The sequence below is a fragment of the Bufo bufo genome, chromosome 6 (genome assembly GCF_905171765.1).
Source record: "Bufo bufo chromosome 6, aBufBuf1.1, whole genome shotgun sequence".
Classification (NCBI taxonomy): Eukaryota; Metazoa; Chordata; class Amphibia; order Anura; family Bufonidae; genus Bufo; species Bufo bufo.
The window spans coordinates 65092567-65108479 of NC_053394.1; positions in this window are offsets into that span (position 1 = coordinate 65092567).

Here is a 15913-nt window from a genome sequence, read left to right on the forward strand (position 1 = left end):
TTGGAGACTGGGTCCCATTTGGCTGGGCGGACACTTCGGCAAGCCGCGTGGAGAGGGAGCCGCCACCATCTTGAGGCAAGCAGGCCGGGTTTAGTGGCATTCCGGCCTGTCTGGAGAAGTAAGCGCACAAGTAAGGGGTAAGGGAAGCAGATGGACGGGCTCGACCCTTTTTAGTAGTTTTCCCCATCATTGAGATCAGGTGCGGGCTTGTTTTAATCAGGGGTGCAGCGGAGCTCACATCGAGCACGTCCTCACACTTTCATCGCTGGCCACGCCCCACCCAGATTGTGTTTTTAAAGAAACAACATTTTCTAACTAAAGGAATAAAGAGATGTATTCACACTATATGATAACTGAACAGTGTTAACAAGTGAGAAAGGCATTAATGTGACAAGCAACTCAATCTGCTGGAATTGGCAGGCGTTTCCGGGGGTGCCGGCTCCTAGGTGTCTTCCAAGGGGATGCTTCAGGCAGCTTGGGAAGCTCTGCTATGTCAGTAATCTGGAGCCAGGAACGAATATCTAAGGGGTCCAGGCTGATAGTCTCACTGAAAGGTATGATATCTTCAGGTCGACGGATATATTTGGTAGTACCTTGTACTGTGAACGCTAGGCCACAGGGAAATAGCAAGTGGTAAGGGTATCCCTTTGCTCGGGCATCTGTCATCGGTTTCAGCTGACTTCTTTTGTTAAGGGTGACTTGCGATAGGTTTTGGAAAAACGCTTTAGGTGAACCCTCAAAGGTTTAGTCTTTTGCGTCCCTAGCAGCCCATAATAGAGGGTCCCTGTGGTAAGAGTTAAAGAGGACCTTTCACTAGTTTAAATACTAAAAACTAACTATATCAGTGGGCAGAGCGGCGCCCAGGGGTCCCCCTGCACTTACTAGTATGTCTGCGCGCCACTCCGTTCGCCCGGTATAGGCTCCGGTGTATGCAGCTCCCTCTGTTGTACTTGGCGGAGTTTTTGTATTAGGGTTGTCCCTTGCTGCAGCGCTGGCCAATCGTAGCGCACAGCTCATAGCCTGGGAGCAAGGGACAACCCTAATACAAAAACTCTGCCCATTACAACAGAGGGAGCTGCAGACACCGGAGCCTATACCGGGCGAACGGAGCGGCGCCCAGACATACTAGTAAGTGCAGGCGGACCCCTGGGAGCCGCTCTGCCCACTGATATAGTTAGTTTTTAGTTTTTAAACTAGTGAAAGGTCCTCTTTAAGGATCTTACAGATAATGTCTCTTAGTGGTTCGCCGTCTTTCGGTTTAGTTTTTAGTGCCCCATGAGCTCATTCTGGCACCAGATCTCCAGCAATATTTTGGGGCATCAAGGGGTGCAAGATGGAGTATGTGGTATCCATTACGTCCATTGTAGTGGCAGATTCCAGTACTCCCTTTATTCTCAAATTATTCCTTCGGCCTCTATTATCCTGGTCCTCTATGTAGGCTAGTAGACTATTCATATGCACCTGGCATGCGAGTAGAGCTGCTGTTGTAGCCTCTCCATGGGCAATCAGTGAAATCTGGTTTCCTTCCAGGTGTTCAACTGGACCACAAATTTCTCTAACATCCTGTTTAATATCTGAAAGTTCAGAGAGTACGGGCTGCAGAGCCACTTCTATGATCTTTTGCAAAGTCTTATAGGTTGTGTGCAGCTGTGAGTCCGTGGTATTCTTCCCTACCATGACTTTCTGCATCTGAGGATTCCAGGTCAGCAGACTGAGCTGCAGCTGCATGTTGTTTTTGAGACGGTTTAGGGTGACGGGATCTCTTGCGGAAAAACTTTTGTAAGTCGTGTTGCATTTTTTGTTGTTTTGGCGTGCTAGCCATTTCTGGTTTTCCCACTTTCCCCATATCAAACACAGTAAACACAGTCCAATAAAAAATTGGAGCAGACCACCTCAGGTTGGTCGTGGCAGAACAAGTAGGAGCGCAAATCTGAGACAACAGGTCCAGACTAAGTCCTTACTTCAAAAGTATAGCCCCAGTGTGTCTGTAAATGGTGTTAAGCGTTGCGGCCTCCAAATGCCACTGTGGGTTGTGGTGGCTCTAGATTGACTGTGTGCCGCCTGGTGGAAGTGAGTAGGCCCACAGAGCAAAGGGTCGCTTCAAGTGGTATTCGGGGTTACACCCGTCTGCTGCAGTGCAGGGCGTCTGCAGTAAGGTGGAACCGGTGCTAGGAGAGGGACATGGGGGAAAAGGTGCTCACCAACAAGGCAGAAGTCCGGGATCCTTCAGGATGAATGTTGCGTCACCACGTGTAGCCGAAAATACAGGCAGGGGATTCATTCAGGCTCGATCTCGGCTAGGCCGAAAATGGTATGGCGTCTGTTCGGCCCCCAAAGCGGCTCAAAATGTTCCTATTCGCATGCGGAGAGTCACTGTGATGGTGGGAGACTCAATGGGGTATAGCTGCCAGGTCAAACAGGGAGGAATAGATAGCAGTCTTGTGGAGCTCTCACTGCGTGCGGCTGGTCTCCTCAAGCACTAGGGCACACCCTCCTGGAAAGCTAATTATTGATGCTATGACCCAGACATTTACCAACGTTCAGATCAAGGCGATAAATATGTCACACCCAACATTTGTACTCCACATACAAACATAGCAGTCTCCATTTTAGGCCTCATGCACACAACCGTTTTTTTTGTGTTCCGTGATCCGTGACCGTTTTTTCTTCCGTGGGTCTTCCTTGATTTTTGGAGGATCCACGGACATGAAAAAAAAGTCGTTTTGGTGTCCGCCTGGCCGTGCGGAGCCAAACGGATCCGTCCTGACTTACAATGCAAGTCAATGTGGACGGATCCGTTTGACGTTGACACAATATGGTGCAATTGCAAACAGATCCGTCCCCTATTGACTTTCAATGTAAAGTTAGGAGTTAATATACCATAGGATCGGAGTTTTCTCCAATCCGATGGTATATTTTAACTTGAAGCATCCCCTTCACCATGGGAACGCCTCTATGTTAGAATATACCATCGGATTTGAGTTACATCGTGAAACTCAGATCCGACAGTATATTCTAACACAGAGGCGTTCCCATAGTGATGGGGACGCTTCAAGTTAGAATATACTACGAACTGTGTACATGACTGCCCCCTGCTGCCTGGCAGCACCCGATCTCTTACAGAGGGCTGTGATCAGCACAATTAACCCCTCAGGTGCCGCACCTGAAGGGGTTAATTGTGCGTATCATAGCCCCCCTGTAAGAGATCAGGGGCTGCCAGGCAGCAGGGGGAACACCCCCCTCCCTCCCCAGTTTGCGCCCCCCCTCCCTCCCTCTATTGCATTATCATTGGTGGCCAGTGTGCGGCCCCCCCCGGCCCCCCTCCCTCCCTCTATTGTATTATCATTGGTGGCCAGTGTGCGCCCCCCCGGCCCCCCCTCTATTGTATTAATATCATTGGTGGCCAGTGTGCGGCCTCCCCTCTCTCCCCCCCTACCCCCGATCATTGGTGGCAGCGGAGAGTTCCGATCGGAGTCCCAGTTTAATCGCTGGGGCTCCGATCGGTAACCATGGCAACCAGGATGCTACTGCAGTCCTGGTTGCCATGGTTACTTAGCAATATTAGAAGCATCATACTTACCTGCTGCGCTGTCTCTGACCGGTCGGGAGCTCCTCCTACTGGTAAGTGACAGGTCTGTGCGGCGCATTGCTTAATGATCTGTCACTTACCAGAAGGAGGAGCTCCCGTCCGGTCACAGACAGCGCAGCAGGTAAGCCACCTCCTCAGACGAGCTCCACTCCGCCCTTCGTTCTCCACCTCTGCTCACAGGACACGGGTTAACCCTTTCAGCACTCTAATTAGTAAGAGCAGTTCCTTTATTCAATAGAGGGAGGGGGCGGGGGGGGCGCACACTGGCCACCAAAGATAACACAATAGAGGGAGGGAGGGGGGGCCGGGGGGGGGCCGCACTGGCCACCAATGATATTAATACAATAGAGGGAGGGGTGTCCGGGGGGGCCGCACTGGCCACCAATGAAATTAAAACTGGGGAGGGAGGGGTGTGTGCCCCCTGCTGCCTGGCAGCCCCTGATCTCTTACAGGGGGCTATGATACGCACAATTAACCTCTTCAGGTGCAGCACCTGAGGGGTTAATTTTGCGGATCACAGCCCCCTGTAAGAGATCGGGTGCTGCCAGGCAGCAGGGGGCAGTCATGTACACAGTTTGTAGTATATTCTAACTAGAAGCGTCCCCATCACTATGGGAACGCCTCTGTGTTAGAATATACTGTCGGATTTGAGTTTTCACGAAGTGAAAACTCAGCTCTGAAAAAGCTTTTATGCAGACGGATCTTCAAATCCGTCTGTATGAAAGTAGCCTACGGACACGGATCACGGACACGGATGCCAATCTTGTGTGCATCCGTGTTTTTTCACGGACCCATTGACTTGAATGGGTTCGTGAACCGTTGTCCGTCAAAAAAATAGGACAGGTCATATTTTTTAGACGGACAGGATACACGGATCACGGAGGCGGATGACAAACGGTGCATTTTCCGAGTTTTCAACGGACCCATTGAAAGTCAGAAAATCACGGAAAACGGAACAACGGCCACGGGTGCACACAACGGTCGTGTGCATGAGGCCTTACACTGTTTCTCTTGTCTATATCCTTTCTTTATCAAACCATATGTGGAAAGCTTCTCTAGCAATACCTGTTGGACTCTACAGTAATATTTATAACGATTATTACTAGAGAGGAATCTAATATACACTCACCTAAAGAATTATTAGGAACACCATACTAATACGGTGTTGGACCCCCTTTTGCCTTCAGAACTGCCTTAATTCTACGTGGCATTGATTCAACAAGGTGCTGATAGCATTCTTTAGAAACGTTGGCCCATATTGATAGGATAGCATCTTGCAGTTGATGGAGATTTGAGGGATGCACATACAGGGCATGAAGCTCCCGTTCCACCACATCCCAAAGATGCTCTATTGGGTTGAGATCTGGTGACTGTGGGGGCCATTTTAGTACAGTGAACTCATTGTCATGTTCAAGAAACCAATTTGAAATGATTCGAGCTTTGTGACATGGTGCATTATCCTGCTGGAAGTAGCCATCAGAGGATGAGAACATGGTGGTCATGAAGGGATGGACATGGTCAGAAACAATGCTCAGGTAGCCCGTGGCATTTAAACGATGCCCAATTGGCACTAAGGGGCCTAAAGTGTGCCCAGAAAACATCCCCCACACCATTACACCACCACCAGCCTGCACAGTGGTAACAAGGCATGATGAATACATGTTCTCATTCTGTTTACGCCAAATTCGGACTCTACCATTTGAATGTCTCAACAGAAATCGAGACTCATCAGACCAGGCAACATTTTTCCAGTCTTCAACAGTACAATTTTGGTGAGCTTGTGCAAATTGTAGCCTCTTTTTCCTATTTGTAGTGGAGATGAGTGGTACCCGGTGGGGTCTTCTGCTGTTGTAGCCTATCCGCCTCAAGGTTGTGCGTGTTGTGGCTTCACAAATGCCTTGCTGCATACCTCGGTTGTAACGAGTGGTTATTTCAGTCAACGTTGCTCTTCTATCAGCTTGAATCGGTCGGCCCATTCTCCTCTGACCTCTAGCATTCACAAGGCATTTTTGCCCACAGGACTGCCGCATACTGGATGTTTTTCCCTTTTCACACCATTCTTTGTAAACCCTAGAAATAGTTGTGCATGAAAATCCCAGTAACTGAGCAGATTGTGAAATACTCAGACCGGCCCGTCTGGCACCAACAACCATGCCACGCTCAAAATTGCTTAAATCACCTTTCTTTCCCATTCTGACATTCAGTTTGGAGTTCAGGAGATTGTCTTGACCAGGACCACACCCCCAAATGCATTGAAGCAACTGCCATGTGATTGGTTGACTAGATAATTGCATTAATGAGAAATAGAACAGGTGTTCCTAATAATTCTTTAGGTGAGTGTAGATTAGTCATCAAATGGTTATATTGTAAGAAAAATAAAAATGTTCTGGGTCTTAGAATGCAGCAACACAAAAATTGATTATTTTTGTAAAAAGACAAGCATTATAACAAAATAAAAAGTATAGGAATTTGACATCATTGCAGTCTACTGACCCACAAAATATTACGGTTGTCATGTTATTTATACCACACTGTGAAATAATGTTAAAGTTGCTGTTTTTTTATCTTCTACCTAAAAAGAAAATAATAAATACTATTTCAAGTATTATATGTACTCCAAAATGGTTTCTAAAAACCTACTATGTGTCCTGCAAGATTGTCTCATATAGCTAAAATGAAGAAAAAATTAAAAATTATGACCACTGGAACACAGAGGGGGAAAATTGTTACTTTTCCTTAAGGCTAAAATTAATGTCACTAAGGGGTTAAAGTGCACTGCAGTCACCTGAGCTGTGCAGCAACTATATTTATTTCAGATATAAGATCAAAATCCACAATTAAAAAAGTAACATTTTCATGAGAGTTTTTCCCAATTCTTTTTTTGGGGGTTGGGGGCTAAAGGGGTTGCCCTTTCCCCAAAGCAATGTTACGTATACCGTATAGCCCCAAAGTGCTCAGACTTAAAAAAAAAAAAGCCACTTACCTATTCACTGGTTCACGATTTCAGTGTCAAGAGTCCCAATCCTGCTGCTTCTAGTCCACTGTGGACCAAAAGTGTGACTTTCCATCTGTTGTCACGTGCCACTTGATAACATTTCACAAGACCACACGGCTATGTAATCTCAAACTAAATTCATGGTAAAATGGACATTACATCCATTTATTTATAGATCTGAAAATAACCCCATCATAAAATAATATAGGAATGGTTACTAGCTTCAACAAGCCCGATTTTCCAGCTGGCCGCACACGGCCAAGCCATAACTACCTACAGCAATCAATGCAAGTATGATTTTAGCGCAAAATTGTGTGGCCATTGGTTGCCACAGATGGGCGTGGCTTGACCACATGCGGCCAGCCGCACCATTGGGCTTCTAGAAAATTTTTAGAGAGAAAAGCGCATGCAAATGTACTCTCTGGCTTGAAAAATCCTACAAAGAATGTAAAGACTTAATTGGTATGTGTTTGTTCTGTAAAAAGCGAATAGTCCTTCACAGGAATTAGCAAAAGCACCTCTCATAAATGTTGCAAAATAAGGTTCATCAGAAAGATCTGGTTCAGACTAGCAATGCATACAGTAAATAATTCAGTCCTGGTTACTAGAGATGGCCTTGCGGTTCGCCCGGTGGTCGTTTCACGGCGAACTTTGCTCGTTCGTGGTTCGCCAAACGGGCAAACATATGGCGATGTCCGCCGGCACCATATTATTTTACATTGTGAAGAACTTTGAACGATGACACATCCACCAGGTGGTACAGGACAGCCAATTGAGATGTTCCAGCACATGGACATACCCCCTACCTTATAAATAAACCCGATCTGGCCGCCATTTTACATTCAGTCTTTTGCCAGTGTAGGGAGAGGTTGCTGTGTGGAGCAGGGACAGAATGTTAGGGACACAAAACGCTAGCCAATAGGGCCACAAAAGTCCTTTTAAGGACTGGTATAGGTGTGCTATCGATAGGTGTGACTTACTGAGGGGTGTAATATACTTTCTAACATAGAAAGTATATTATAGTGCATTTGTATTGTGCAGCAGTTGTTGCGGTTCTGCTGCGATACTACAGCTATACAGAGGGACAAATGCTATTGGAACAAATAATTTCTACTGGTGTGATATACCATTTGCCCCCCCAAAAAACTGATTGAAGCAGGGGTGTTATATACCAATTATATACTTTCTATATAGTGCATTTGGGTAGTGCAGCATTGGTTTGTCATTTTGCTGCATTACCTCAGCTACAGATAGTGACAAACACCATTGGAACAAATAATTTCTACTGGTGTGATATACCAGTTGCCCCCCCAAAAAAACTGATTGAAGCAGGGGTGTTATATACCAATAATATACTTTCTATATAATGCATTTGGGTAGTGCAGCATTTGTTTGCAGTTTTGCTGCGTTACCGCAGCTACAGATAGTGACAAACGCCATTGGAACAAAGAATTTCTACTGGTGTGATATACCAGTTGCCCCCCAAAAAAGCTGATTGAAGCAGGGGTGTTATATACCAATTATATACTTTCTATATAGCACATTTGGGTAGTGCAGCATTTGTTTGCGGTTTTGCTGCGTTACCGCAGCTACAGATAGTGACAAACGCCATTGGAACAAATAATTTCTACTGGTGTGATATACCAGTTGCCCCCGCAAAAAACTGATTGAAGCAGGGGTGTTATATACCAATTATATACTTTTTATATAGTGCATTTGGGTAGTGCAGCATTTGTTTGAGGTTTTGCTGCGTTACCACAGCTACTGATAGTGAAAAATGCCATTGGAACAAATAATTTCTACTGGTGTGATATACCAGTTGCCCCCCCAAAAAAAAAGATTGAAACAGGGGTGTGATATACCTTTTTCCACAAATACTGCTCTTCTATAGGAACTTTTGTCACAGGGTCATTTTGAAAATGACAGGCAGAGGAAGAGTCAGGCCATTCCGCAGGGATAGTAGGGGTCGGGCAGGTGCACCAGGCCAGAGCCTAAGTGAGAAGTTGCAGAAGGTGCGTTAGATCACGTCAAAGGACGCACCAGACTTAGTTGAGTGGCTCACTCAGCCTTCGACTTCTGCACCCTCCTCATCCTCTCTATCTGCACCCTCTTCACTCTCTGCTGTGCGCACCCCCAAAAACACCACCACCACCACCATATCCCCTCCGCTCGAGGCAGAGGAATTATTTTCTTATCCATTACAAGACCTTACCGATACGCAGCCATTCTTAGCATCGGATCAGGAAGAGAAGGTATCAACGGTCGCCACCCAGAAGTCTGACGACAGTACCCAGATCAGCCCAAGGAGGGTGGTCCCTGCTGTTGCTGCCTACTCTGAGATCTCTAATGTCAGTGGTGGTGAAGGGGATGATGATGACGTGTCGATGGACGTCACGTGGGTGCCCACAAGAGAGGAAGAGGAGGGGAGTTCAGAGGGAGAGACGGAGCAGCAGATAGGGAGGAGTAGGAGGAGAAGCAGGCAGAACTTACAGTGCATAGGAGGCAAAAAGCAGACTGCTAATGTATCTGGAACGAGCCATCCACCATGCGCGGTCACATCTGGCGGTCCCAGGATGCCGGCACATGGCTCTGTAGTGTGGGCTTTTTTTAATGTGTCCGCTTCTGACAATAGTGTTGCCATCTGCAGCCTGTGTTGTCAACGCAAAAGTCGCGGTAAGCCCAACACTCACCTAGGGACGACTGCCTTAAGAAGGCACCTAGCCTCCCATCACCGAACCCAGTGGGAGCAACACCGTCAGAACCCACAAAGACACACTCCTGGTGCTCCACCTCCTGCCTCTTCTCCTTCTCCTCTCTCCTCCCATTTGTCCTCCTCTCCACCTTCCACCATGCCGTCATCGCGATCATCTGGCAAAAGGTAGGCTTCCATGGCCCAAATGTTCGGGCGAAAAAAGATGATGACGCCGGATAACCCTCTTGCCCTACGGCTGACCGCTGGCTTGTCGGAACTGCTAGCCTGCCAACTACTGCCATATAAACTGATGGAGTAGGAGGCCGTTAGTAAATTTTTGGCTATTGCACACCGCAATGGAAATTCCCCGGAAGCAAATATTTCTCCCAGAAGGGCATCCCAGAGCTATATGGCCACGTTCAGTGACAAGTGAATGTATCTCTGGCACACAGTGTCGGTGCCAAGATACATGTGACCACAGACACGTGGTCTAGCAAACACGGGCAGGGAAGGTACATAACTTTTACTGCCCGATGGGTGAACCTTCTGACGGCCGTCAAGCATGCAACCCTTGGCATCCGTGTAGATTTGGTGTAACCGCCACAGATTGCATGCAGGCCTGCCTCTTCTTCTCCTCCTCCTACTCCATCCTCCGTCACCTCTTCGGCTGACTCCTCATTTTCCACTGCTACTGCCTCTTCCTCTGCGCCCCCCAAGCTCCCTAGAACCTATTCGACGTGCCAGGTGAGACGTTGCCATGCTGTGCTGCGGCTGTTGTGCCTGGAAGCCAAGATCCACACCTGCACTCCTTTCAGCTTTGCGGTCACAGACCGATCAGTGGCTAACCCTGCTCAATTTGACGGTTGGTAAAGTGGTGAAGTGGTGTGCGACAATGGTGCAAATCTGCTGAGCGTGCTGAAACAGGGAAAAATGACACACGTGCCGTGCATTGCACACGTCCTGAACTTAGTCGTGCAGTAATTCGTTGCCAAATACCCTGGGGTCCAGGACGTCTTTGCGGCAGGCCAAGAAAATCTCTGGTCATTTTATAAGATTTTACACGGCCATGGCTCGCCTTGTATATGCTTGATAGGCTGCTCCAGCAGAAATGTGCAGTTAACGACTACCTGTACGAACTCTGCGGCAGGACAGGTTCTGGGGAGCTTGTTTTTTTTTCACCGAGCCAGTGGCTGCTCATGCGCAATGCATGCAGACTTCTGCGGCCATTTGACGAGATCACCAAACTGGTCAGTTGCAGCAGGGGCGCCATCAGTGACACCTTCTTTCTGGAGTGCGCATTGCGTTGTGTTATTGATCAAGCCGTCAAGGAGCAGGAGCAGGAAGATGAGGAAGTCGCAATGCTGGATGAATTTCAAGGGATGGCTACTCCATCTAAGTCAAGTCAACAGGAGTCTGAAGAGGAGTCAGAGGAGGATGGTGCCGGGGCGGAGGAGGAGCAAGAAGAGCATGTTTTAAATGTTTCTAAGATCCCTGGTGTTGTCCGTGGCTGGGGGGAGGAGACCGAGGATGACATTATCCTGGATGATGAGCTGGAGCCAGGCCGCCTCCAGTTTAGTGCAAATGGGTGCCTTCATGCTCCAGTGTTTGAAGAGGGACCCCCGTATAAAAAAGCATAAAGGGAAAGGACCAGTACTGGGTGGCAACAAACTTAGACCCCCAGTACAAACACAAAATGGACATGTTACCAGCATCACAGAGGGCTGTCAGAATGCAGCACTTCCAGGCCTTGCTTCGTGAAATGCTGCATTCTGCTTTTGCGGGCGCTGGCAGAGAAATTTCCACTCACAGAGAAAGAGTTGGGGGAACCAACCCAGCAGCGCATGCAAGAGGGCGGTTTGAAGATGTGTTGGTCACTTCGGATATGAGATCATTCTTGCAGCCAACCCATTCAGAGCCGCCCTCAAGATCCAGCCTCAGGGAACGACTAGACTGACAGGTGTCCAACTACATCGGGTTAACGGCCGATGTGGACGCGAGGAACCCCATGACTACTGGGTGTTCAGGCTTGACCTGTGAACAGAGCTTGCACAATTTGCCATGGAACTATTGGCTTGCCCCTCATCCAGTGTCCTATCCGAAAGGACGTTCAGGGCAGCTCACGACAGTGTGGACTACCTCACATTTCTAAAAATGAATGAGGCATGTATCTCGGAGGAATTCAACACCTGTAACCACCACGTTTAATTGAATTTCCTCATGCCAGCCCACAAATGTCCGCCACCACACAGTCCCTGTCTTGGGTAAATACAGCGGCATAAAAGGCCTTTTCTATCCATTGAATGCCTAATGTTTTGAGCCTCGGAGGGATTCAACACCTGTGACGACCACGTGTTTCAACTATTATCATTAGGGTTTTATTCAAGAGGGGGGATTTCATTATTGTCACGGAACCATGAACCAGACGTACAACAAGAGATAAGTGAAAATAAGAAGGCTTTATTGAAAATAAAGCTGTAAAGCAAAAGTCCAAACGGATGGTGAAACCGAGCAGAGTCTTTGCGAAGCCAGAGGTCAGGAACCAGAAGGGTAGTCAGACGAAGCCAGGATCAGGAACCAGCAGGGTAGTCAGACGAAGCCAGGATCAGGAACCAGCAGGGTAGTCAGACGAAGCCAGGATCAGGAACCAGCAGGGTAGTCAGACGAAGCCAGGATCAGGAACCAGAAGCAGCAGCAGTCTTAGAAGCATGTGAACACAAGAGGACCAAGCAAGGAACTGAAGCCACAGACCTCCTATATATATGAGCTAGGCATCCAGCTCCTCCCAGGGGAAGGAGGAGCCGCAGGGTGGAAGGCTACAAGAAACCCAGGACCCAAGATGGCCGCCAGCACATGTCAAACGAAGGAGAGCAGCAAGCAGGTAAGACCATGACAGTACCTCCCCCTCAAGGGCCCCTCCTCCGCGGAGCACAAAACGGTTTCTGAGGGAAGCGTGCGTGGAAGGCTCGGAGCAAGGCAGGAGCATGGACATCTGCGGAGGGAACCCAGGAACGCTCCTCTGGACCATAACCACGCCAATGGACCAAAAACTGCAACCGACCGCGGACCAGGCGTGAGTCCAGGATATTGCTCACCTCATATTCCTCACGATTGCCCACTTGGACCGGACGAGGCCGAGGAACCGAGGAAGTGAAACGATTACACACCAGTGGCTTCAACAGGGAGACATGAAACACGTTGGAGATCCGCATGCCAGGAGGAAGCGCAAGGGCATAGGCTACCGGGTTTACCCTGCGAAGCACTCGGAAGGGGCCAACAAAGCGAGGCGCCAGCTTGGGAGTGGGCACTCGAAGGTTGAGGTTGCGGGTGGACAACCATACACGGTCTCCGACCTGGTAGGAAGGAGCAGGCGCTCGTCTGCGATCAGCCTGGAATCTCTGGCGCTGCGCAGAGACCTCAAGGGACTTCTGGATCTGTACCCAAGAAGCACGTAGGACGGAAAGGTGATCCTCCACAGCCGGAATATCCTGGGGAGAGAATACCTCCGGTAACACGGCAGGTTGGAACCCATAATTGGCCATGAAGGGAGACGTCCCAGAGGAAGAGTTCACCGCCGTGTTCCTGGCAAACTCAGCCCAAGGCAGGAGGTCAACCCAATTGTCTTGGTGATCGGAGACATAGCAACGAAGGAATTGCTCCAAGGCCTGATTGGATCGTTCTGCGGCCCCATTGGACTGAGGGTGGTAGGCCGAGGAGAAGGAGAGATGAATCCCCAACTGGGAGCAAAAGGCGCGCCAGAACCTGGACACAAACTGACTCCCCCGATCCGACACAATCTCCTTAGGCAAACCGTGCAACCGGAAGACCTCCCTGGCAAAAATCGTGGCCAACTCTTGTGCAGAGGGTAACTTCTTGAGAGGAACACAGTGGCACATTTTGGAAAACCGATCCACAATCATGAGAATGACCGTATGGCCTCGGGATGCAGGGAGGTCCACAATGAAATCCATCCCCAGGTGTGACCATGGGCGCTCCCCGGTGGCTATGGGTTGCAGAAGGCCCAACGGAAGGTGCCGAGGGGACTTACTCTGGGCACAAACGGAGCATGCCGCTACATATGCGGCGATGTCGGAACGTAGGGAAGGCCACCAGAACAGACGTGAAACAGCCCAGGACAGCTGATTCTTTCCAGGATGCCCCGCGGTCTTGGAGTTATGGTAGGTTCGCAACAACCGAGTGCGCAACTCCTCAGGCACAAAACATCTGCCGTTGGGTCTCCCAGAGGGAGCACCAGATTGAGCCGCCAAAATCTGCTCACCCAGGGGAGAGGTCAGGCTGGTGCGAATGGCGGCCAGGATCTGATTCGGAGGTATGACCGAAGTCGGAATCGACTCCTCCCTGGACAGCTCGGAGTACTGCCGTGATAAGGCATCCGCCCTGATGTTCTTGGAACCGGGTAGGTAGGAGACCACGTAATTAAAACGTGACAAGAACAGAGCCCATCTGGCCTGACGTGGTGTCAATCTCTTGGCCTCAGAAAGGTAGGTCAGATTCTTGTGGTCCGTCAGGATGAGAACCGGAACCACCGAACCCTCGAGCAAGTGCCTCCATTCTTTAAGGGCCTGCACGATGGCCAATAACTCCCTGTCACCAATCTGATAGTTGCACTCCGCGGAAGACAGTTTCCGGGAGTAAAACCCACAAGGAAGCAGAGGACCCTCTGGTGTTCTACGCTGAGACAGAAGGGCGCCTACTCCCGTCTCAGACGCGTCCACCTCGAGGACAAAGGGCAACCCAGGGTTGGGATGCGACAGAATCGGAGCCGACACAAAGGCGGACTTTAGGGCCTCAAAAGCTCGGATGGCCTCGAGCGGCCAGACCTGGGAATTACTGCCCTTCCTGGTCAGATCCGTGAGAGGCTTGGCCAGCATGGAAAAGTCCCTGATGAACTTCCGATAATAATTGGCGAAGCCCAAAAAGCGCTGCAGGGAACGAAGACCACTGGGCTGGGGCCACTGTAAGACAGCCGAAACCTTCTCAGGATCCATGGAGAACCCCTAAGCGGAAATGATGTAACCTAAGAAGGTTACCTGGGATCGGTGAAATTCGCATTTCTCAAGCTTACCGAACAGCTTGTTCTCTCGTAACCGTTGCAACACTCGTCTGACATCCAGAATGTGGGCCTCCATGGATTCAGAATATACCAAGATGTCATCCAAATAGACTACCACACACTGCTGCAACAGGTCACGGAAAACATCGTTGATGAATTCCTGAAAGACTGCGGGCGCATTGCACAACCCAAAGGGCATAACCAAGGATTCGTAATGACCGGTCCTGGTGTTAAACGCGGTCTTCCACTCTTCGCCCGCCTTGATCCTTACCAGGTTATATGCCGCCCTCAGGTCGAGTTTGGTAAAGACCGTGGCCCCTTTAAGGCGATCGAACAGCTCGGAAATCAAGGGTATCGGGTAAGCGTTCTTGATCGTGATGCGATTGAGACCCCTGTAATCGATGCAAGGCCTCAACTCACCGCCCTTCTTTTTCACAAAGAAAAATCCAGCCCCTGCCGGGGACGAAGATTTGCGAATGTGTCCGCGTGAAAGCGCCTCCCTCACGTACTCCTCCATGGCCTCATTCTCCGCTACCGACAGTGGATAGACTTTGCCACGAGGAGGAACGGCACCAGATTGTAACTCTATGGCACAATCGTATGGGCGGTGCGGAGGTAGGGCAACCGCGCGCACCTTATCGAATACATCCCGGTACTCCTCGTATTCAGGAGGCAATAGAGAGTCCGAGGAAGTACACAGCAACTTGACAGACCCATGGATGCAACTAGCCCCACACTGCGGTGACCACGAGAGGATCTCGACCGATCTCCAATCGAAAGTCGGATTATGCTTCTGGAGCCAGGGGTACCCCAAGACCACCGAGTAGTGTGGAGACGAAATAACCTGGAGGCATACCGACTCTCTGTGAACGGCACCAATGGCTATCCCCACTGGAAGGGTCTCATGAGTCACGTGTGGCAGCAGAAGGGGTCTGCCGTCTATCGCCTGAAGAGCCAGTGGGGAACCTCGAGCCTGCAGAGGAATGGAATTGGCGGCAGCGAACACACTATCAATGAACAAACCACCAGCACCAGAGTCCACCAACGCCTGGGTCGTCACCGAGCCCCCGACCCAGGAGAGGACAACAGTGATCAGTGGTTTGTCAACACGGGAAACCGGGGACGAGGAGACTCCACCCAAGATCTGCCCCCGACAGGATCTCAGGGTACGAGCGTTTCCCGGACGGTTCGGACATGCCAACCGAAAATGCCCACCGAGACCACAGTACATGCATCGGCCCTCGCGTCTCCGGAGTGCCCTCTCCCCCTCGGACAGGCGAGCAAACCCCAGCTGCATGGGTTCACCCCCAGACAAGTCATCCCCAGGAGGCGTGGGAGGAGAGGGAGGCACGGGTGGGACAGCAAACGTAGGCACCAACCTGTTAGAAGACCTCCGCAGGTTCTCCTTAAAGGAAGGTCTCTCCCTGAGTCTGGTGTCAATCAAAATCAGGAAAGAAATAAGAGACTCGAGCTCAACTGGTAGGTCCTTAGCTGCAACCTCATCCTTCAAGGCATCCGAGAGACCATGAGAGAAAGCAGCGACCAGAGCCTCATTATTCCAGCCCA